General features: G+C 31.9%; 1 protein-coding gene across 8 annotated transcripts in view; it reads right to left on the bottom strand.

Annotated features, from left to right (window-relative positions):
- Positions 1–1,842: 1,842 nt before the first annotated feature.
- The window catches only part of LOC145668033 (UPAR/Ly6 domain-containing protein qvr-like), a 416,709-nt gene continuing 392,211 nt past the window's right edge, over positions 1,843–26,340 (bottom strand). For all 8 annotated transcript variants that reach the window (XR_014127949.1, XR_014127951.1, XR_014127952.1 and 5 more), the window contains 2 exons: positions 21,463–22,768; positions 1,843–1,973 (listed from right to left, as the gene is read on the bottom strand). The gene's annotated coding sequence lies outside the window, so the exon portion shown is untranslated. The remainder of the gene's footprint in view (positions 1,974–21,462; positions 22,769–26,340) is intronic.

Consider the following 26,340-nt stretch of genomic DNA (forward strand, 5'->3'; position numbering starts at 1 on the left):
ATGTTATTAATGTTGTTGACATTATAAATTAGATTCACGAACTGTTTCAGCAGCCACTCGTTTTAGAACACTTTCCAGTGCAGAAATTAAAAGAAAAGAACTTATAATGTTATCAATGAGAAATTTCGCTCGATTTCTGTTTGTTGAAAATACCTACTCAGCAAATAGCTTCACTGACTTGTGCACTTCCCTTCAACTGTATTTAACTTTACCAGTAACATCAGCAACTGCAGAGAGGTAATTTTCAAAGCTGAAATTAATTAAAACATTTTTAAGGAATATTATGACTCCGTGTAGGTTAAGTACGCTAGCATTAGAAGCATTGAAAATGAAACAAGTTACTAAAGAACTCAAACTAAGGGACAAAGGAATTCAAACATGTTTTAAATTCAATTTTTAACAGTATATTTGATTAAAATATTGAAGGGTACGAGTTTATTATACAATAATTAGAAAGTAAGTACGTGGGATGATGAAAACTAGCTATTATAGGTCTCAATGGAACATTGGGTTTATGTATATTTGGAAGACCATATATAATGGACAAAGCCGGATGATGAATTTTTAGTTTTGTTTTGATTTCGTCAGGTATTCTGGGTGTTATTGATCGACTGATTGGTAGTTGTTATCAGACTTGAAAGGATTGCCTTTGTATATGAAGCTAGGCTTATGGGCGCATTCCTGGATTTTATTACTAAGTTGTTGTTTTGATATTACTACGTATTTGTTGCCTTTATCAGCTTTGATACAAAAACGGTCATGTTTACGTAAAAAGAATCTGAACTGAGTTGTTAACCTTCTTATGTGTTAGGCAGAACCATTGTGTTGATGGTACTAAGATAGTACAAGGACACACTGTTTTCTCACTTCGTTAGTGTCCTCTTGATCAGAAGTGAAATCTGTGGCTTTCTCAACAGCATAAACTGAATCATGAATTGGCAAATGCGTAGGTTGAAAACTAAATTTGAGCCCCAACTCAAAAATCTGATTGAGCCTTTCCGGGATATTTACATCTGTAAGATTCACTACCAGTTGTTCAATATAGATTTGCCTATCATATCGATTTTTTTTTTTTTTTTTTTTTTTTTTGTCTCTGCTGAGTCTATCCATTAGACATTGTGGAGGTATACCCATCAACATCGATGGATCTGGGCTTTGCGGGCAGTGGAACGTGCTGTACTCAAATTGCAAATAAACCCATATGAAATTCAATTAATTTCTCAATTAATACTTTTTTTTTTATTTATTTATTTTTTTGAGAAGAAATGTTTTCAAATTTGAAGATACTATCTTCCGACAAGATAATGGATTGGCTACAGGTAATACTCTTTCCCCAAATACTTTCAAATTTGGTTTTAGACATGTTTGAAACCAACATTCTTCTAAAATTTTCTTACGTCAGGTATTTTCGATATGCGGATGACACCTTGATTTTGTATAAGGAATCTCAAGAGTTAAAGAATTTATTTGACAAATTCAATCAGATACATTCTGGAATTAAAATTTATTGTGGAACTTGAAGAAAATGGAGCTCGTAACTTCCTTGACGTTACTATTAAAGGACATGCCAATAAATTTGTTACCTTGGTATATCGCAAACCTTCTGCTGGTACAGTCAGAAACAATATTAAGTATAGGTTGGAGGTATAAGAAATGATAGCACTGACCTATACATAATATTGTTTCCAACTGTATAAAATATATTAATGTAAAATCATCGCATTCATAGCACAAAAAACTAAATGTTTGGAAAAATTTCTTTAGCAGAGGTGTTTTACTTTCAGACCTGCCTGTCGATTTTGATCAGGAAATTCAGTATTTAGTAAAAATCGGACAAGAAAATGGTTTTCAAAAATTTTTATTACTGAAATGGTACAAGCATGTATGACGGGAGATTGCCAGTCCACATAATTAACGAACAACAAATGTTGGGTTTGACAAATGGATTGGTGTCGCTCTGGTTCCACACATCTCTGCAAAGATTAAGAAGGTATTACAGGAACATAATATTAGAGTTTCAGAAGTTCCCCCTAAATCCATAGAGAAATATATAACAAACTTTAAAGCATATTTCACTGACTCTCAACAATATAGTGGTATTTTTCATGTCAATGTAACAAAATATACTAGGTCAAACGAAGAGGAATACAAGATTGGCAGAGCACATTCGTACATCAAAATCCCGTACTTCACAACAGTTGTCCGAATTAGTAGCGCACCTCAAAGAGAACAACCACAATATTGCTGATTCATATCTGGTAGAGAGAGCAAAAACAATGACAGAACGCAGAATTAAACGCTTAATTTAAACAGAGCAGAGACAAATGCAATTTGGAGTTTTTTGTATCACGTATTCCCGCCGATTGGAAGAAAACAGTGAATAATAGTGATCAGTGAGTAGCCAGTAACATGTGTTGACCTATTTGTGACTAGAAGTTATGTGCTTCACACTTTTTATTCCTTTTTAACCATTTCTTACCCATCCATATTTCTTTTCCGTTTTAAATTCACTTCAAACAGTTTTAAGCTGAAGATTGAAACCGGGTTTTCCGAAAGCGCTACTTAAAGTAAAACTTTTGTTTGCAGTGAGTACTAGCTTTTTATTACTTATATTTCTTACTGCGTTACATTATTCATGACTCTTCTCTTCACAAAATCAATGGCCGAAGCGCTTTGGAAGAAGGGAGATGATTTGGTTTGGATCGCGGTTCAAAAAGTTTCTTCATTTTTTGTATGTATGTTTGTTTGTTTGTTCGTTTAGTATATACCTAGAGATTTCATCTCACGTTATGTACATAATCAGCAATTAAGTTATTTTACCCTTTGTATCACATTTGTTGCTGTCACTGATGTTTAGTTCGAACACTTTCATATATACTGTATTATTTTTGTACAACCTACCTATTCCACGCTTGATTTAAGAACTATACATGGATATATAATGTAAAACAGAACGAAACATAACAGTTCGCAACACACAAAAAATCAATAAAAATTCCTAAAATTTAATTAAAGAAATTTCAGTAAGTGAAATAAATAGTCATTTTCCATCACCATTTAAATGAATTCTGAGTGATGTTACCAATTTTTAGAATATAAAATAAAAACTTGTGTTTTCATGTTTGAATGATGGTATGGACTGAGTTGAATAATATTAGTAATTTCAATTGTATTGATTAAATCGAAGAAAAAAAAGTGTAAGTGACGGAGTTTTTTTTTTATTATTATTTTAAGTGAATTATAATTAATCGAGGAACTTGCAGTAGCGCCACTCTGATCAAGAGACTTTAACTGGTACTGTTTAATAGGTGAAAATATATCATTTTTTTTTCGACTATAAGTTATATATTTTCAAAATGTGAGTCTATATTTATTTATTTGTAATATAAATAAATAAATAATTTTCAACTATAAACAATTTTATTAAAATATTTTTTAAAGGCAATGATCAAATAAGAAACAGAATACGGTTTACAGGAGACGTTGTAATATGCCAATGCAGATATTGTAATTTAATTGATAGCTCACATATATTCGACAGCCATTGGAGATTTATTCACAATCAATAATTTACTATATGAAATGTTCGACTGTATATCAGAATGCCTAATAAAAGTTCTCATTATAATTTAAGCAAATGCTTGTTCCTTTATTTAACAATTTATAATAAATAATTTCAGTCCTTTTTTTTAACACCATGCTCGATACTTTACTAGTATAATCATTCTTACCATTATGCAATCACAGCTGCTTCATAGAGACAACAATAACATTAATATATTTAACAATATATTCGAGATGCGTACTATAATCATTCGAATTTTCTTTTTAAAGAAAGATGCATAGATCATTACCTGGAACAATGTCCTAGGCTGCATCAGGATAATAAACCTCCACATCCCTTTAAGAACATCAGTTTCATGTTCATTTCACATCACATCCCAATACGCACTTAGGAAGAAAGCAATATATTGAAATTCTCTTTATCGACCAAAATTGAGTTTCTTTATATGGATATCATTCCTGGTCCACGTCTCCCGATACACTTGGGCAATAGCAATATTCGTTTCATAAGACTTAATTATTATTATATAAATACATATAAATCAGTAATACTAATAATAATACTACCCTATAAAACCTATCTAACTTAATCTAACTAACCTAGCTAACTTACTCACATAATCATCCATAATAAAAACCGTAGAACATCGTTACTATCTCTATATTAGATAACATTTTAGCAATAAATATTCTTAGCGTTAATCATATTTCGTTACCACGTGTTAAGAAATTGATGCATAACTATATTATTCATTCAGACTGAATGTCTTAAGGTAGCAAATGAGATATCAACTTATGCTATTGTTGCATTCTGTGCAAGGAATTTACGAGTTTATTAATAATTATTGTATTCACTGGACACTACCTTCTGATTCTTATCATGATTCAATCGCTAACGAAGATAATGCATGTTGAAGGTGGTGGGTGAAAAAGCAACAGCACTTTCTTAGTTATCTTAAAAAAAAAAATAAAAAAAATACAAAATTATTATAAGATAACATAAAATAATACAAATTTCAGCTTCTTAGGCATATGATTACGCCCCCTCCTGACGCGAAGAAAAATTTGTAGCTTGTTCACTTTTTGTAGCTTGTTTCTCATTGACTTCAGAAATTGCCAAAAGGTTTCATACTACATACTAAAGGTACAAAGTAATGTATGAATTACAAAGACGACTGAAAATGAAAGTGTAATTAAGAAAGAAAAACTTCACTAAATAAAGAAAGGAGAAATCATTTTCCAGAGAAGTGTCATTAATTTGTTCCTTTTGAAAAATATAGAGAGGAAGAAATGTGTAAGCCTAAATATCCAAGGCTGAAATGTCAAAAGCACTTGTTAAATTGAGAGTAAATATGTAGCTTGAGAAGATTCAACCTCATCAACTCGTACTAGTTCACTCTACCTTCCAGACCTGTATATTAAACTCTGTTTCCAATTTTCAGTCTCGAGAAAACTTCCATTACAATATTTCCGCTTTACAATATTTAGAAACTTTAGAATATTTTCATTACTTGTAATTCGCTTCTGATTAAGAGAAAATGGAAACTAAAAATTTAAGGTCAACTTTGGACCCCCTTGACGCGTACTTCCTTCCTGTCGTTGCGAAGCATACGTGCAGAGAGCTAATTTTTCCACTGGTATGGAGATCCCTTCAATATTAGAGCTAAATACAGTACGAAAGAGAATAGACTTTCTACAAGACAGTAATGTTCTACAAGATTTAATCTACGATGTCAAAGAACACTGCTCGACAAAATGAAACTTTTTGAAAGCTGCTTTTGATTTGATATCTGGTTTTATATAATTTGAGATTGCTAATTTCGAAACTGCAATTAGTTTTTCCCCATCAGATCAGATTTTTTTCACAAATCGGTAAACATGATTGCGTAAATTGTGCTATTTACACAGCAACGCTGCTAATATAGAGTAATATTATGACTATATATTTCTAACAAAGGAACATTATTTTGTTTAATAACTACTCTAAACATCGATATTCTAAATTATTAAGGTCATTTATAAACAAGTTACCTAATTTTTCTCTGCCTTTTCACTTGGAAACTCCTAAAACTAGACTTCCTTTTGAGAGTAGTTCGTGAATCTTCACGTACCAACGTCCAACAATAATCCGCCAGCATTTTTGTACTCCAACGGCCCTGATAGCGGCATTCACTTAAATCACCCAAGTTAGAAGGAAAGCTGTCTAAATGTGAATACAGAAAATGAATGTTAAGACTCATTTTGCACCCTAATGTTTTAAACTTCTGGAGCATATTAGACACAATGTACTTGTTATTTTCGTGTCTGTTGTTCCCGAGGAAATTATGACACATGTCCCTGAATGCACTCCATGCTTACTTTTCAACTCTTGTCATACAGTGTTCAGTCTGAATCCTTAAACAACTTTCTGATCTGAGGACCAATGAATATTCCTTCTTTTAACTTAGCACTTGAAAGTGGTGCGAAGTTTGTCACTAGATACGGGAAGCATTGACCATCTGTATTCAGAACTTTGACAAACTGTTTCATTAGGCCCAGTTTAATATGCAAATGTGATAATATGACTTATGAAGGGTCTACGAGGCAGACATTTTTCACATTTTTACTTCCTATATTGCGGCTTTCCCTAACAGGCCAATCAGTTTGAGTCTAGTGTTTATCGCGTTCTCTGTTGTCCCATTCGCAAATGTGGCATGGATATTTGATGTACCCTTGCTGCTGTCCAAGAAATATACATATTACCTTTAGATCGCAGCACAATAACCATTAATGATCCTCGTATTTGATTTTTTTTCAAAGACATTTCTGTATTTTCATAAGTCTCCTTTAAATGTACAGAATGAGCAATGGGTACAGAGGGTTGTTGGTTGCTGTTGTGAAGAAGCACACCCTTCAAACTTCTCTTGTTGGAATCAATAAAAAGCCTCCATTCCTCTGCATTATATTCATCCCCTGTGAGTTTTATCATGAGATTTCTGACGTCGTTGCAAAAAAATAAGTTTCCGTCAGCAGAAAACTATTGTACAAATTCTTTCTCACGATGTCTAAAATATGAATATGATGTCCCTAAAGCCAATAAATTCTTTTCACTAAGCCTTGAGGTTAAGAGTTCCGCTGCTTGCTTGGACAGATTCAGGTCTCGCACTAAATCGTTTAACTCAGGCTGTGTAAATAACTTCGGCTCAGCAGTTTCTTCTTCTCTGCCATACATCTTATCACTACATTCAGTGCTACTAGAAGCAGAATCTGTAGACAGTAGTTCTTGCGGTGGGTTAGGTACTGGAATTCCAGGACCATGTGGTACAGGTCGTAATGCAGATGGCAGGTTAGGATATGTAAGGCTTCGTTTGCTTTTAGCGGTAAAACATTTAACCTCACACGAACAGAAATAGGGGTGATTACTATGATCTTTCGCTTCACGCCATATCATTGGCATTCCGAAACGTAGAGATTTCTTCTTACATTTTGTCCAGTTTCTTGGGCACATACATTACATACTGTGTTACGCAAATGATTTGTCTTGATCCCCTAACTTTATTCCGAAATAGGTGTAATATGCACGTTTCACAAACAATGTAATTTTTTGTCTTTGTTTCGACACTAAATAACTGCCACATATGTAGCATAAGTAATCAGGATTGTTCCGACACTTCCTACGTTCCATTTCGATTCAACAACAAACAGCACAGCTAGACACAACAAAATATATGGCGACCCGTAGTTCTCGCAATCACAGCTTACACAACACTGTTGTTGCGTTCCAAACGTGTAACGCGTTGTGATATCATTCAGTGCTAGCAGATACTGAACATATTTTTTCAATGTTAGCAGAATAAGTAACTGCACGTCTTTTATTACAAATTCAAAGATAATCAGAAGGATATGGCATCGAAAGTATCTTTTTATATTTGTAATTATAATCAGTATTTCTTCCGAAATATACATTCATACGGCTATTTTCCTCTCCACCTCCCCTCTATTTTAAGCAAACTGTACTTGATAGAGCAAAACTAACTACATTTTTGGATTTCTCAGGTCAAAAACGTTAAGAAAACGTTAATAGTTTCCAAACAGCAAAATCATTGTAGAGCATTGTAATTAATTAAACGTTAACCTGAAAATGCCAGCTGTAACAAATAACACAATTAAAAATACATTTTCAATGATCGAGCCAGTAAAGTTATAGTCAAATTCATTTCTCTTTGAAAGATATGGTGTAGAAGGAAACATAGTTGCCTCTTATTGTCCATGGAAAAAGACCATCTACAATTTTATGATTCTCTCCAACTATTACGGGACTGCAACTTCTGTAAATATAAATATTTTTCTCAAAATACAGTTTGGCTATCCATATACCATCTCTTTTGTGAAGAGATAAATGAGTATTTGGATTAGGAATATCATATGCAGACAAAAAATTGAATAATTATGACTAATTTACTATCAGTAAGCCATGTATTCCACAGAAGTACTACTTATAACAGTTGAATTTTTAATTTACTGCGCTGTCAGACGTTCTCTAAAAGGGGAAGACTAAACAAGATTTGTTAATCTAACAAGTAAGTTTTAATAATAACTAACTACCTAACTCTATGGCCTATGGAACCCGGAGGTTCAATACCGCGTTCACAAAAGCTCTCCACTGACTTCTATCCTTAGCTAACTGCATCCAGCTTCTACTTTGTATTCCTATCTCTGCGAGATCCATCTTAATATTGTCCTCCCATCTGCGCCTAGGTCTTTCTAATAGTCGTTTTCCGATTGGTCTTCCAGTCAAGACTTTGAAAGCGTTTCTACTTTCTTCCATTCTAGCTACATGACTCGCCCACCTAAGCCTCCTAGACTTGACGACCCTAACAATGTTGGGTAAACCGTATAAATTATGTAGTTCCTCGTTATGAAGTTTCCGCTATTCCCCATTCCCGTTCCTCTTGGGTCCGAATATTAGTCTCAGGATCTTGTTCTCAATTACTTTCAGTCTATGTTCTTCCTTCAGAGTAAGTGACCATGTTTCGCAACCATACAAAAAAAACAGGTATGATTATCGTTTTGTATATTTTAAGCTTCAGATTCCTCGATAGAATTCGCGACGACAAGAGATTTTGAACCGAATAGTAACACGAATTCCCTGCTTTTAGTCGACATTTAATTTCTTCGTGAATATGATTTTCCTCTGTTAATACTGATCCTAGATATTTGAAAGTATCTACTTTATCAAAAGTATTATTTAATATTTTATCGCATCAATAATTTGCCGTATTACGGTCCTACGCACTTCCATGTATTTAGTTTTCTGTGCATTTACTTCTAAACCCATATCCCTGCAAGCGTTTAATAAGATCTCTGCATTTCTTTCTATTGTTCTCCTATCATCACCTATTAAATTTACATCATCAGCATATGCCATAACCTGGTGAATACCGTTCAACTGTAGACCCTGGTTGCTATTTTTGATTTTCCTTATAGCGTATTCCAGAACGAAGTTAAATAATAATGGCGACAACGCATCTCCTTGTTTCAGGCCATTTTCGACGTGAAAGGTCGTGGACAAAAAATTTCCTACCCAGATTTATTTAAACATTTCTTAATTAATCTAATTAGCTTTCTCGGTATTCCAAGTTCTGTAAGAACGTTGTATAATGTTTCTCTCCTAACTGATTCGTACGCCTTTCTAAAATCAATAAATAGTTGATGTACCGGGCTACTGTATTCCCGCTTTTCTTTTTCGAGTATTTGGCGAATGGTAAATATTTGGTCGATAGTTGATCGATTTCGTCTAAATCTGCACTGATAATCTCCAATAATTTCATCTGCGTATGGGGTCAATCTTGCTAATAGAATATTTGAAAGGATTTTATAGGATGTTGACAGAAGAGAAATGCCTCGATAATTATTACAGTCAGTTTTGTCGCCTTTCTTGTGAATTGGAACAATGGTTGATCCACTCTTGTGGCAATTCTTCCGTGTTCCAGATAAGGACAATGAGTTTGTGTATCTTGTTCCACAATTTTTCGCCTCCAGCTAAAATTAACTCAGCCGGAATTTCATCTACAGTCGGAGATTTGTGTTTCTTTAATTTCTTTGTAGCGGTTTCTACTTCTATTCGGTTGGGTTCTGGAATATACAGTTGTGTGGTGTGTATCACCTTTTCTCCACGCACACTAGTTTTTGGTTGCGTGTTAAGCAAATCGTCAAAGAAATCTTTCCATCTATTTAAGATGCTATCCGTGTCAGTGAGAACTGTACCGTCAGATTTCTTTAATATATAAGCACGAGGTTGATAGCCACTCTTAAATTCGCTGATCCCCTTATACATGTCCCGGATGTTTTTATTTTTACTATTATCTTCAAGCTCCTTAATTTCAGCTTTCAAAAAATCGCGTTTCTTTGTTCTAAAAGTTTTGGAAGTTTTCCGCCTGATATCTGCGAAATTTTGTGTAGTTATTTCATTAGGATTTTGTAGCCAGCGTAATTTTGTCTGTTTTCTCTTCTCTGTTAGTTTAATGCATTCCTGGTCGAACCATGGTTTGTTCCTACGTATTTCCGCGTGTCCCAATTTTTGTTTTGCTGAAATTTTAATGCTATCTCTAATTTCAATCCAGGTATCCTCAACACTAGTGCACTCCGAATCTTCTAAAGCCGAGAATCTATTCGAAACTTCAATCTGGTATTCCTCTCTTACCTGGCTCTCTTCTAATTTCTTTAAATTGAATCTCTCCGTTTTCGGACAATGAATATTACCTTTATTCAACGATAATCTCTCTCGTATTATCGCTACTACCAGGTAGTGATCAGTGTCACAATCTGCCCCTCTAAACGACCGGACATCAATTATGCTAGATTGCCTTCTTGTATCTACTAAAACGTGATCAATTTGATTATATGTTTTTCCGTCTGGTGATGTCCAAGTGTATTTATGAACGTCGCGATGTGAGAATCTTGTACTCTTCAGTATTAGGTTTTTGGATGTTGCAAAGTTCACGAGTCTAACACCGTTGTCATTACTTTCCTTAATTACTTTCCTTAATAATATTATGGGATTTCATTATTATCTTTATGCTGCACATAACTCATATGATTCTAAGATGTATAATAAACCTCAGCTTCCACATATCATCCGATTTATGAATACTTATGAGTGAATCATAATCGAATCTCTCGAACCAACAGTGCTAGGCCTACGTCTAGTAATGTGAAAACTATACAGTATAGACCAGACGGAATTGCCCAGAAGAGCCTTGGCGGACGTATTGATTAAACACATTTTTGCACACGAAGGAATAGTAGTGGAAGACAATAGTATCTACATCACCTCTATCATAGATATTGTTTTTTGCAGCATAACACAAAAGCTCCCGAAAGAACCGTCAGACACCACTTTTGAAAAGCTCAGGCTAAGGAGCATTGAGAAGAAAAAAGAATGGAAATCTGTTATTTTGATTCTGTTCATCTCACATGCTTTCCCATTCTCATGGCCTCAGTGTTGATCTTAGCACTGCCACCTGTCCCAGGGTTTAAAATTAGAAATGGACAAAAAGAATTTCGTGTCCAGATGAAATGAAATCTTTCAGTTTAATATTCCACGATTGTACCCGTTCGGCTAAGGAAGATGATGATTAAGGTAAATGAATCATGAAGGAAGAATTGCTAGAATGATAATGTGAGAGAAAACGGGAGACCGTGAGAAAACTCAAACAAGATGTTTTCTATCACAAATTTACTTGGAAAGGGATCAAACCAGAAACTCTATACTCCAGTGGTAAGCGTTCTCCCACTGTGCTCTCCATTTGTGAAATTGCACTTGACCAATTTATCAATATTCGATTTTTGCATATTTACAATAGTTTTCGTTTATTGACGAAATGGAACGAATATTAACAAGAAACATCTACTAAGATACTAACACGCTGAATCAGTGTGTCCGGACCTCAGATTAGGATCCAAATACGAGATTCAGATCCCAAATTCAAGTTTGTAATACATAAAGAACTTGAGAAGCAAAGCTTAAAAGAAAAAAAAAATAGGGAAAGTCAGACTAAGATTACGATGGTTTGGTCGCCTCAGAAGAATGGAGACTAACATAATACCAAGAATCACGAAAGAATTAGAAATGACAGAAAATGATCAAGAGAATGACCGAGAACAAGATATAAAATTGTAAGGGAGATACAAGCAAGAAGTATGAAGAGACTAATTGGAGGATGAGATATGGTGGAACGATAGACAAAAATGAAGAGGTCTAGTAAATATCCAGATCCGGCGGAAAGCTGAAACAGAAAAAGACTGAGTGAGTGACTGTGTGTTCTACATGTAAGACATATACTGGATTTATGATTATGAAATTGCAAATTTAAAAAATACATTCAAGGGAAATATAACTAGATGTTTCAAAGCCGGTGGTAGGGGCAAAGCTGGTTTCGCCGCCATTATGTGAGTCATATACCTTGAAAAATGTTCTTACAACATTAAAAGAGCATATAAGATATGCCCAATACAATGACACCCTAACTTCATGCTTTTCAAAGTATTTGAAAGAATCCACACATAATATAAAAATGTGCATAAAAATCGTACAGGCAATAGGAAGAAGGAAGAAAGAAAAAAAAAAACACCCTGAGTTTGCTTCCGTGACAATTCCAAACCATATTGCACTGTTACCTTGCTTACTTTATTGCTTCTGTTCTACCTTGTATTATCGAGGTTTCACTGTTATCATCCAAATAACATAAAAGTAAATTATAATTATTTCTTGACAATTCTTCTGCCTTTTTCTATCGTATCGACTTTGCTGCATTGCATCTAACAAAGATCCATGTGAAAATGTAAAACATCTAAAAAGTTAGAAAGTGAGTGAGTGTGTGAGTATATGAGTATATATATATATATATATATATATATATATATATATATATATATATACTCATATACTCGAATCATTTTATAGAAACTCAAGGGAATTTGAAGCCAATGGAATATGTTAGATAGGTAATTATTTGTTTTCTTTTCAAATTCTCAGGAGGTTTGAGAAGTATCTTAAAAAGATTTTATGCACTTTGTTTGCCTTAAATAAGACTTAAATCGAAATGTGTGTTGATTAATAATTTGATTAATCTTATATCGTACCTAAAGAAAGTATGAAGAAAACAATGTGAACGTCGTATATAGATGTGCCTTGAAGTAATCAAGATTCGTTGATGGACACTGTTACGAAATAAATGAGTCTATGATTGCCATTATTAGTCCCATTGTTTACTTGTGAATTTATAAATCCTATTAGCAAAACAAAATAGATTAAAGGTGTATGTTTTCCACATTATTCATTTTATGTGTCCTTTTCTTGATTGGTCTTGTAGTAAATTATCCTTATCCAAAATAAAATTTTCTACCATGAAGTAGTGAAAATAATTTTAATTGCTTTTACGAAACATGATACAGAATATCGTGCATTGCAAAAACAATCAGTTCGTGTATATTTTGAATATCGGTATTTTACATCACAGTGATTAACACTATTTAAATTAAAATTAAGTGTAAGAATTATTGAGGCAAATTTCGTGTTTCGTTTCGTTTAGCACACATTTAGATTGTAAGAAGGTATCCATCTAGCTATATATTAACTAGTTTCCCTTTGTTGTATGTTTATAATCCTGAACACTTTGAGTAATATAAATTATTTATAAATGTGTCTCACCTTACTTTAGCTTTGTAAGAGATTACATGCAAATTCTTCTATATTTCGGTCGAAACTCTGATCACAAATAAAGAATGAAGTTTTTCAAAGGCTTTGGCGAGAGAAGCAAGCATCGAAAGTAATTAAAACTTTAAAAGTAGTTGTATTCAAGGTGATCTTGTTTAGTAAGCAGTATATATATATATATATATATATATATATATATATATATATATATATATATATATATATATATATATATATATATATATATATTAAATTGAAACCATGCGCAACATATTCAAAATAGATGGTTTATCAGTAGTAACAAGGGGAAAATATTCTGCATTTCGAAAATTTGCGATGTTAGTAAGTCATCAACTGGCATGAATTCTCTCTTTTACATAGTGGTAGGTTTAGACATTCATCTGCATGTAAACTCGCTAGGAAAGGTACGTGTCTAGTCTATATTTCAACATAAAAACTTTTTCTTTCTCAACCACCATATATACTATAAATTCCAGCAGTAAGTTCAATGTTTCTTTATTTTCCCATGTTTATTAATCTTTTTTTTTTTCATTCTTTAAAATCAATGCAGTGTAGGTTTTTTACATTTTCGCCAAGGGTCTTATATTCGATGATTCTTTTTCAATTTTTCCTTAAAAATTCGGGGGGAAGGGTGCGTCTTACATTTGAAGGTGTCTTAGATTTGCGTAAATACGGTAACAGCATTTTTCTATATGACATAGATTTCATATTGTACACGCTTATTCTGTTAATAATTAAATACAAGTTAATCTTTATTTACTTAAGTTTTACATGTTATTGAACAATATATTACGTTTGATCATTTTTAAAAGTTATTGACAAGGCAACAAATACAATATGTGATACACATATACACTCTTGCTGACGGCTGTACAATATATAGTAAAGTAATACTTCAAATGCAGGTAAATAAATTGATAAATATAAAAATCTCTACTGCTTTGTGAATTATTTAACTAAGAACAACATTAAAGTTAATTATTTATATTTAATGTGTTCTGGTGTTGTAGCAGGTTTTTCCGAACAGTAAATTTTAAGTAGTTGATGGTCCCTCTATATCATTAATAGCAAAGATTTGCACAGACATGGTAAATCAAATATCTCATATTCCTACATTTTCACTTGTTTGTGTTGCGTATGAACGTACAGATTTCTGAGTATCTAGATTAGAAAATAACGGAACAAACTAAATATATTATTGCAATCGTACATAGTCTCTGCCATTTCTTTCTTTAAAACATTTCCCTTCAAAGAACAGTTTCTGTAAATATTTTAGTACTATGTATACATAGGGGATTGAGTATAGCCCGCTCCCCCCAGTGATTTTTAATGAATCATAGTGATTCTAACGATTCATATTAGCTCATAATGAATCGGAATCGCATGTTATAAAGAAAAAAATCACTATTCATTTGTTTCGTTTTGTTTTTAATTCGAAACTAGCCAATTGCTGTAATGATTTATAATTACGATAATAAATTTCTAGTTAGAAAATGCGACAATCATTTATTTTTTCGTGTTATTTTATTTACCGATTGTCATATTTTAAATAAACAAAATGGATATTGTAGAGTTAAAGAAGCCTTTTTGATTTAAAACAAATCAAAAATTAGAATTTTTTCACATTATCGACGCAAATTCTTCAAGATGAATGCACAACATACAGATTTTGTGCATCAATTGGAGATAATAGTATACATGAGAACCCCCTGTCTTCCGTGTGCGAGGATACTTTATATTATATATTTATACGTTACCAAATTAAATCATTGCGTTGTCTTCATTATATGTGCTTAACATTCTATTTTTACTTTCTAGAATAAATTTTGTTGATTTCGATTCGAAAAATGTTAAATATTTTTAAATTTATATCATGATGCAGACCAAAATCCTTGTTGCATATAATGTAATGCGCTATAGCATATAAAGTACAAGGGCAAATAGGTACGTTCTTTTTTATTTTCGTATCAGTGGATAAGTAAATGAAAGTGGGTTTGTTACCCCCTTTCTAAGTTCGTAGATACTCAATGAATAATCCCTAAAAGTATGAGCGTCCAGCTTCTTCTGGAACTCAGACGGTCTTACGTATACTATATCCCAATTGGATTACTTAAGTTTGAAAAGGTATGTAAAAGCTGTCAAAATTAATTAAGTTTAAATGTTCACAAGGAGAAAAGGGGAACATTTACATTACATTTCATTTGTTATCATTGTTCGTGTTCATATTATAAGAAAATGGTATCTATTAGAAGATTTTTTTAGTACATCTAAATCTTGAAATAAGGCAAGTGTTATTACTTGCATGTTACTATATAACATAAATTCATAGATATGATAATTCAAGAATGCTCGTTTGTAGATAAATTATCGCATAATACTGTTAGTGACTGGCTCACATTTTGCAGAGAAGTTTGCTTGGAAATTATTGTGCGACACTCGTCTGAAGTAATTGGTGGAGAAGGGTATACTGTTGAGATCGATGAAGGTTTGTTTGGTCGTAGAAAATACGTCACAGACAGTGGCATATCTAGAAGGTAAAACTGTGGGCGGGCAACTACAACTCAGACTATGATACGTATATCACGAATTAACTATAAACTTTCAAAAGTACATAAATAATAGCTTAAATATTTTGTCACTCGGAAAACTGGGGAAGGGGGCTAGGCCCCCACGGCCCCGGGCTAGATCCGCCACTAGTCACAGAATGAGATCGCAAACCTGGATTGTAGGTGGAATATGTTGAGAAACAGATGAAATTTTTTTATCTATATGTCCCAATAATAGCCGAAATACGATTAACCTTGTCGATATTATATCAAGACACGTAAACAAAAAATCGACAGTTGTTACCGATTGCTGCAAGGGACACAGTTCCCTCAGGAAAGAAAGTTGGCAACATCTCACAGTTAATCATTCAATGAACTTTGTAAATCCTAGCACAGGAGCATACACACACAAAATATAGAGAACTAATGGTTTCAGCTGAAAAGAAGTCTTCCCTCTACTTGTAAAAGCGGCAGTCTCATTTTGCACTTCAGCTGTTATTTGTGGAGGAGAAAATTTTGCAAAGATATGGGGATTAGTGAGAAAATTTTGCAAAGATATGGGGATTAGTGATCAGTTTTTGCTTTTCCTGCAACATGCCAGAGAGATTTATTCTAGGAATGATTAACTACTGGGAGATTTTTTGTCGGATAACGTTTCATGTACGGTAGCTTATTTAATGCGTATTGCGTTTACTTTATGAAAATACGTATGTTTGCGTTTACTTTATGAAAATACGTATGTTTGCGTTTACTTTATGAAAAAGTTTGCATGCATAATTTTTGAGCATTTGAGTTAAATGTTGTTAGGTTAGGTAAATCTTGATTTGTTGATTTTAGATATAGCAATAGCTATTAGCTTAAAGTAAGTTTAAGGTTAGGTAATGTTTTCTTTGATCGCATTAGAAGTAGTTAACTAATTTTCGTAACATTTACAAAAATTTGTTAAAATGATCTTAAAAATAGTTATTATTATATATGTAAGTATATTAAAACTGACATTCTGTTTGCAGTTCACTTGTCACCGGAACTGGAATAGTCACATTTCGGAACAGGCACGGTATACCAATTCATTGTGAATTCGACAAAAATCACAGTGAAATGGTATATAGTGCCTGTTCCGACCAGTGACTCTTCCACTTCCGGTGACAAAGAACTGGGGGGAGTGGGCTATACACAAGCCTACATAGGTATACACTGATAAAGTTTGAAGTTCTTCAGAACAAAATGTACTTACCGAGTAATTTATTTTTATTTATTTATTTATTCATTTCTGATAAAGGATCAAAACACTATTTTGAAGCCAATCCATGTCCAATATTAATTTAGAAGGAATTGTAAAAAGGCAGTAATTAGTACAATTGCAAATGATTTTGTGCAACTTTATTTCGCTGATCTTGCCTCAAAGCATGTATGAGATGTAATATCAAATTAGCAAATTACTACAATTACTACTTCTGTATCAAGTTAATATTATCAAATTGTAGATATTAACATGTCATTGCTGATTGTGCATTACAAAGGAGAAGATCGTAATATCTTCTGATTGTGAAAGCTTAAAAGCGTTGTTTCTTTATTATTATTATTATTTTTTTTTTCATATAAAAATAGACTGTTGTATACGAAAGCAGACATCCTTATTTCAGATCAGAAATTTTTGTCACAATTTTTATCTTAAAGTTATGAATATTATACTACTTTTAATCATTGTTACCTTTCCACAAACTAATTGGATAATTACGGTAAAGGCACATATTGTAACTTGAAATTAATATTTTATTTGCAATAACCAATACATATTGGTACATATTTCTCAATTGGATGATAGTGTCCACACCCTAAATTAATTTCCATTATTTAAAAAATAAAATCTGAGAATTGTTAGAGCTAACAAATGTGTTAGTACTGTACAATGCATTCGACGTATTTGTGACCATTCACGTAATATTTGGATTTTTCCCGAATTACAATTTTGCTTAATTATTTCAAAAGTTCAGGAAGTTCGTTCATTCTGAAATTGTTTATTGTCTTTACTCATACCAAAAATAAGTAAGAACTACTCATACTAAAAGTAACTTCTAAAATAGCTCCGTTAAAACTTATAATACTAATTGAATCCGCTATACCTCAATTAAGTTCATTGTAAACATTTAGTAATTGAAAAATATAATAAATGATTTTTAACAATTTTAATAAATGGAAATAAAACTCACCCCTTTATTATAATATATATTTTTAGAAGTTGAAGAAGAGTACACTTTCTACTAATTTTTTATCTTACAAATGTCGTTGCCAACACAATATGCATATTTACAATCAAAATCTAACAAGTTTTACTGTTCGATTTTCTTTCTTGGACAGGGTGTCTATCAGTCACGAAAGTCATGAAGAAGTCACGAAATCAGAAAATGGTCATGAAAGTCAAGAAAAAGTCACGAAAGTTTGCTTTTGGGTCACGATTTTTTTTTTTAAAATCTGTATAAATATAAGTATAGACTGGAAAAGTTTGTTCTATAAAACGTCACAATTCACCACTAAAATATCTGGTCGACTTTAGATGGTTCCAGATCACAAGCAAAGCACGCTTCTATCGCATACATGAAAATTCGGCCCAATTCGCAACCAAATTCGCTCTTAAGAATATTCCTAAATTTTATGGTTTGGGAAAGAAAAGGTCACGAAAAAGCCACGAAATTTCATTTTGGAATTTTAGTAGACACCCTTTTGCAATTGACACTATTTATCAAAATCCAGCTTATTAAATAAAATATAAAAATTATTTTTATATTGATATTAACCACATCAAAACAGTCCATAGATAATTTAACAGGACAGTGTTTGAAAAATATGTATCAGCATATATTTCTGACATCAAAATTTTCGCAATCTAACAGCAAAGTTTTCGCTTATTATTTTAAAAGTTTTATGTGAATGAAATTATATATATAAGTAGACATATATAAATAGATAAATGTACCGAGTGTCCGAAAAGTAACCGTGCAGCTGTTCACTCGTCTATAATTTCCACTACACAATTATTCTTCGAATACCCTGTGTAGATATATATATTTTGGTGGGACCAAAGAAATTCCGAATAAATTAATGATGTACTAAGAAACAGAGAAAACATATTCACACGCACTGAAAAGAATCCACTATATGATTCATCAAATAGAGAGCGAAAGCGGTAAATAAGAAAAAAATATGAGTAAAGTATCCAGGTGGACTACCTTGGAATGCAGGATCAATTGATAGTGTAGCCAGAGTGAAGGTAGAGAAAGATCATTGACATAACATAAACTACAAAAACGTGCGCTAAGAGTATATGAGTGTGAAAGGAATAGTAAATGGAGAACAAAGTATAAACAAATGAAGAAGCTAATAATAATAATAATAATAATAATAATAATAATAATAATAATAATAATAATAATAATAATAATCATCATCATCATCATCATCATCATCATCTTTATTTCAGTGCCACGAACAGCTTGCTGGTAAAAATACAGCACCTTGTGTGATTATTATTACGGTGAAATAATAACACTAACGATAATAATTGTAATAATAATAAATAAAAAAACAGTAGAAAGTTGAGCTCTAATATAAAACACAATATATATAAAAGTAAATTAAGCAGAAATAATTCCTTGTCAACGCTGTAAAAATTGTCAAGCTATCTATTTATCTAAAACAACCAAAAGCGAAAAACAGCAATCTTAGAATTATATTTTAGCTTAATGTTGTTTCTAAACTTCATTGCTTAAAACTATCAATCAGATCTCATATAATTTTGACTTAGTTAATACAGAAAGTCTAAATTTATGTGCATAAAGAATCTGTCAATCTTCTCAAAATTTCACATTTCCGATTCAGAGGAATTAGAATCGCACAATTTTTTATGCTATGAGTTGGTACTTTAAAACCTATGTTTCGTAACCAGTATTCACTGATATAAACATTATCTAGTATTTTTTGCATGCATAGTTACTCACAAATTTTTTCTTCTATTTGTAAGACTCTGCAAATTCCAATAAACATTCCAATATTCATAGCTATGTTAATAGTAGCTCACTTTCATCTTAAAACACAGCAGTCGAATAAAACATTTTTGCAGAGATTCTAACTTGTTTATCAAGTTTTAGAAACTATGTTCCAAATTACCGAGCCAAATTCTAGTTTTGTTCTTACAAGTAATTTATATAAATTTACATACGTTTTATGTCTTTGAAATAAGCCACTATTTAAAAATGAAACATCCTTCTGGTGCCTCGTAGAATACAATTTATGTGGTAAGAAAACTTTAACTAACCGTCAAATGCAATACCTAGATCTTCAATAATGATTTTCTTCTCTATTTGTACAGCATTAACCTTATATTTACTGACACAATATTGAGTTTTATTGGTGTAGATGTCATAAATTTTGTTTTCTTAACATTAACTTTTAGAAAAGTGTTTCTACATCACGTGTTTACTGCGTTTAAGTCTTGTTGTAGTAAATGATTATCAAACTCAGTAATAATAATAATAAACATAAAACAAACGCAATACTAATGTAAGTAATGAGAGATTCTACAGAAAGAAAAGTATGTAAAAATATCTTTGTCCATCTATACTTATTTCTATCTTTGCCAATTATTTTTCCTTCATAATTTTCATTCTGCATTATCTTCCATTATTTTCACCATTACTTTTTCTTATATTCCCTAATGTATTGTTATTTGTAATCTTTTTACAAAGATCTTTATTAATTTTTTCATAACTTATATTTTTTCTTCATTTGGTATTCTTTCACTCTCCTGTTCTCTTATAGAATTACACATTTTATCTTTCGCAACTATACTCTGGCTATGACTCCACATTCTAAGATAGATCTCACGTGGACACTGTACAGGTACTTTTTTATTGATTACTTTTTCTTCTCTCTTTTCCTTCTTGCTTACAGAAGCGTTTAGGAACAGTGCTTGTAGTATATGTGACTTTTTTGTTTTATATTCTGGTGTTAGGGAGCTGAATTGATAATATTTGTGAGAAAATATTCATTTCTCTCTTGTGTAGAGAAATCTTTTCTAAATGTTAAATAGTTTCCTGTAGAAAATTTTAACAAACATCAAAAGTTTTCAATATGAAATTCGCTGCGACATGAAATTCATCCAACATGTTGAATTAATTATCCTTTTAGAAATGTGCAGTCATAGTACAAATTTAGCTTTAATTGGCTATTATTACTAATTATTTGCTCTACTCTTTACACTATTTGATTTAACATTACAATTTATTAAGTTGGTATCAATAAATGTATACATTTTACAGTTACAAAATTTTCAAAAATATATAAGATATGTTCTTCGACGTTGTTTATCGTCTATGTCAAAATTGTTTTCTACATTTTTCTTTTTAATTTCATTCTAATAATCTAGTCTTAAATCAATAATCATTAATAGTTTTGTACAGCCTATCAAATTATGTCAATACGTCCATTTATGTTACATTTAGTATAAGATTTACGTATACAATTATACAAAATAATTAATTTTTCGGGTCTAATGCCTTCATTATAGAAATTAACTCCTAATTGAACAAAGTAAGATAAAAGTTGTATCATGTGATCTAATATTAATGCAGCACTCACATCTAAATTGTGTCCTAGAGTCGAAGGTAGACGACGAATGCATTGAGGAAAGTATTGACATTAGGTCACATGGCACTACCTTTCCACTTTTACCCCGTCTAAAAGTGATTGAAAGAAGGAGGCAATACGGGAAAGGCAAGTGGTTCCCTGTCTTGATTGGTAGAGGAAGGACATTGATACTTTGGAAAGTCAAACAAGCACACACGAAATCAAACAAGTGCATATAATTGGATTATATATCTATATCAAAAACAAATGTCTATTAAATTTAATGACATGCAGTTCAAATAGCTTTCCTACAACATATACACTCACACTCACACACACACACATATATATATATATATATAGTGGTCGAAGTGAGACGGTATGCGATGGTATGCCATACCGCCTCTGGTTTCTCAGTGATCAAGACAATATTTAAATAGCCGGTATGTTGAGTCAAAATTGTAATAAAACATACCGCCACTGCTTTTTTTCCACTTCGAACACTATATATATATATATATATATATATATATATATATATAGTAGAACTGGGTTTCATTTCTTAAAAAATGATAAATGAAAACAGCTTATTTTTCTCATAAAATATATTTCAGTAAAAAAATAAGTATACTAGGAAGCATTTATAACAATTTCAAACCGTGAAGATACAATAGAAAATAATTTGTAACAAGTAGTAACGAGCATAATGTAATAATTGAAATATTTAATATTTTTATGTTTAAAAATATTTGAAAGCACTGTGTAGTTTTCTACGATTTAATTTATTTTATTCAATTGAGCTGTGAAAGCATGCTGCATTCTAAAAGCCTCTGAGTTAGCTCATGGATGGAAGAAATATGCAACACATCTGGACAGCAGTCAACGATTCTAAAGAACTAGCAGTATTACTTAGCAAAAATTCCGTGCTATTTCAAATATCTGTAATTATTAAATCTTGATTAAATTACTGATTACGTAGATTTAATTAGAATATATGCCTGAAAAACAATAATAGAATGCAGGCTAAATTATCCTCAAGCGAGCATATAAAATTATTTTGTTTCGCTATCTAACTTGAAAAAAGAATTGTGCATTCATAGAATGGTTTGCCTATGATGAGTCATGCAGAAAATGTTCAAAAAGGCACATAAGAAGAAAACAGATGCATGATCGAAAGACGATGGTGCAGCGTTGCACCTGTCCTCCTCACAGAAACACATGTGACCCTTGCCACTACTTTCCATCATGCAGACGTGATCTACCATGAAGAGGTTGATCTCAAATTTGTCGGTACATGTACGTCGAACGCTCTCGTAGGCTGAAATGAGATTTTGAAAACAAAAGATTAGTATTACACACAAGCAATCATGCTGTTGTAGGATATATATATATATTATTGATAATTAGCTTATGAGGTTTAACATACCAATATCTACCTTATTATTAGGATCAGCTGTGAGATTTATACGATTGTGTTGTTAGTCTGTCCGTTACTTCGCAGGATAACTCTTGGACACAACCGATTTTTTTTGCTCTAGCGATTATCTCGGCCGAATTTGTTAATAAAGTCATTCTGTTAATCCTTAAAGGGTAGCGGCGACCTTAAGAGCATGACATACTAAAAATAATACAAAATTTACCATTTTGCTTTTGCTTGTTTTTCATAAGTGAAAGGAGATAATGAAATGCAACTTACCACAATCGTAGATAATATTATTCTACAAGAGAAAATATGAGCCTGAAGAATTTTCAGTGCTGCCATCCATAGTAATTACAGTGTTGCCAGAATAACAATTCCCCCAAAATGTAAGTTAAGGCAGCGACTAGAGAAACGAATTCAACTGCATTTGATTGCGTATCATGTTGTCTTGGAATCCTGTGAACTACTTTTTAAATAATAGTTGTGTTTAGTTTGTAATAAACAAAACAGTTTTAACATACAGTTATTAAAATTAAATAATAATGTTATTTAAAAAGTAGTTCACAGAGTATCAAAACAACATGATTCATAAATCAAATGCAATTGAATTCGTTCCTCTAATTGCTGCCTGAACTTAGATTTTGGGGGAAATGCTATTCTGGCAACACTGTAATTTCTATGGATGTCACACTGAAAATTCTTCAGGTTTGTATTTTCTGTTATAAAATAACATTATCTATGATTGTGGTAAGTTGCTTTTCATTATCTGCTTTCACTTATGAAAAACAAGCAAAAGAAAAATTGTAAATTTTGTATTATTTTTTAGTATGTCAAGCTCTTAACAGTCATTATCTATATCTCATATCCAATTCATGTACGCAAATTTTAAATTTTATTTTTTGCAATGTGTAGCTAGAGCAAGTTCGTTAATGGTGTCAGTCCATTAACGTCTCAACGGATGACACTGGTTCCCAAACATATAAGTTTCGCGTGATCCTCTTTACTATATACTAGAGTTTACTTCATTTTGTTACGATTATCATGTACAATTATCAAGGTATATAAAATAACAGTTAGCTCCGGTTTGCGTTTAGCGTTCTGATTCGCCCCTGTCCATGACGTCATGTGAAAGAACGTTTGCCCATTTGAAACAGTATACCAACAGTGACTAGCGTGATTGCAGTATTTCACTTATTCTCTTGAAAGATACCTCGCGATACCCAAGGATGTTTTAAAATAGAGGATGTGCTCATATGTATCTTCATTCTATTAACTGAATGAAATCAGAAAAACAACCTAGTATTGCCACGTCTGATTGGCTACTCTCGTTTCCGTCATATACATTGGCTCAAAACATTGCCATCTTCATATGTACAGATGTAGTGTCTGTTGTTTATTTTTTATTTAAGTCGTTCCTTCAGATTTATATTATAAAATGGTTATATGCTGCACATATGGGTGTACAAATAGGAATGAGAAGAAATTATCCGGAATAATCTTTCACAGGTAAGAAAATCACCAATCATAGGATACATATAACTGTGACGTATGGCTTCATGATTTTGCGCTATGGGTAGATCCTCTATTTTATAACATCCGTGGTGATACCTCCATGTAACGTTACCTACCGCAAAGTATCCTGGAAGAAATTAGAGCAGAAAGGCTAAATCAAGAGTTCCCTACACAATTGTAGTGTTGGGTCTATAGTGCAGACTTTGGACGCATGCATTTGCTCAGAGATAGACAATTTTGAACGATAATGCCACTTTGTGTATAAATATTTTCGTACGATGCGCAAAGGAACTTAATGATTTTCAATGCGTTCTAAAATGACCATACTTTCATCTTTTGAGTTCGTATGTACCTTATTGGCAGAGTACTATTTAGAAAGATATTTTCGAAAAATTAAATAGTAGTTTATATAATTGACTAAACATATTATACAATATAAAATACTTTTTAGGAAACTAGCAATAGGTAATTAACAAAGTGGAATTCATTATTTACAAAATGGCGCATCAGTGGTGAGTATGCTGTTTACAAAATATTTTCTACTAATATTATTTTATTTTTCGAATGTTTTAAAAATGCTTTTCCTCTTGCTATTCAAAGGAATTCCATTTTAATTCTTTTAGGCAAAATGTTTATGTATTTTTCATCCACTTGTATGCAGGGCCGGTTCTAGAGATTTCTTAAGTGTAAGCAAACAATATTTAGGCGACCCCACCTAAATTATAATAGAAGAATAGAAAATTGTAATGGACAAAATTTCTCCAGATAATTGTTACAATTGCAAATTTCTTCAATATCTGTAGTCTCCCTCTGAATATTAACGAAAAAATTGTGAAATTGTAACCAATTGATTGTGATGAATACTAAACAAAGTTCCAATTTTGATAATAAATAGTATTTTTTATTAAATATGCACAAGACACAACTAAGATATATACCTAAAATGTTATTCTGTCAAGTACAATTGAAACATAAAAGTCGAAACAGAACAAAACTCATGAGCTTCAAGTCTAACATTAACACATATTTGATTTGACAGAGGTATGCTCTTATGCTTCATTAACAGCATATTTACATAGTATCTTCTAGTGATATGATTATGGTAATTAGCTTAATTTCTAGTTTTCTTTGTTATTGAAAAGTTCACTTTATAAAGACAGTGTTCTGGCTTTCGGTGTAGCAAAATCTCTTATTAACCCTTGTATGCATATGCAGGGCCTCTCAGGCCCTGTGGGATTTTATTTTCAAAGTCAATACAAATCTATTCAATCAATAAGCCTTGCTCATTGTGTATTCTTTTAACATTCTTTTATGCATTCATGGGTAGCTTTAGAATATTTTTTGCATTATCTGGAAAACAGTAATATTTGATTTAATTTAGTAACCCCTTAAATGCATATGCAGGGCCTGGGAGGCCCTAATGAAATAATAATGGTATGCGAATTATTTGACATACTTTTGTAAATAAAATTGGTCCTAAACGAATATGTTATTTAGTTTTATTACTTCTTTTTATTATTGTTGTACTTATTTGCAATTAGTCCTATTTATAATTGCTTATTTTATACTCATTAGATAGCGCTGCAATACATATGCAAGCTTTTATCAATCGTTTGTATATAAGATTGTTTATATAATCTATCAGCCATTTATTAGAGCTTTTTGCTAACTTATTTCCTTTGTTCGAACAATTACAGCAACAGAGTTGATACAATAAAGTTCTAATATATATATATATATATATATATATATATATATATATATATATATACAGTGATTTATTTGTGGATTTTGTAGAAGGGGGAATATTTGTGCAAGATCATGTTCTGTATAACAGAACAACTTTAAAGTGGGGTTGGGACAACATTATTTTTAAACCTACCTACTCTGAAATTATGATACTAGTTTGATAGGAGACCCCCAAGTTCATAATTTTTTAAACTTTTTTAAAAACAATT

This window comes from Thermobia domestica, chromosome 13, assembly GCF_964235325.1.
Source record: "Thermobia domestica chromosome 13, izTheDome1.hap1.1, whole genome shotgun sequence".
Taxonomy (NCBI): domain Eukaryota; kingdom Metazoa; phylum Arthropoda; class Insecta; order Zygentoma; family Lepismatidae; genus Thermobia; species Thermobia domestica.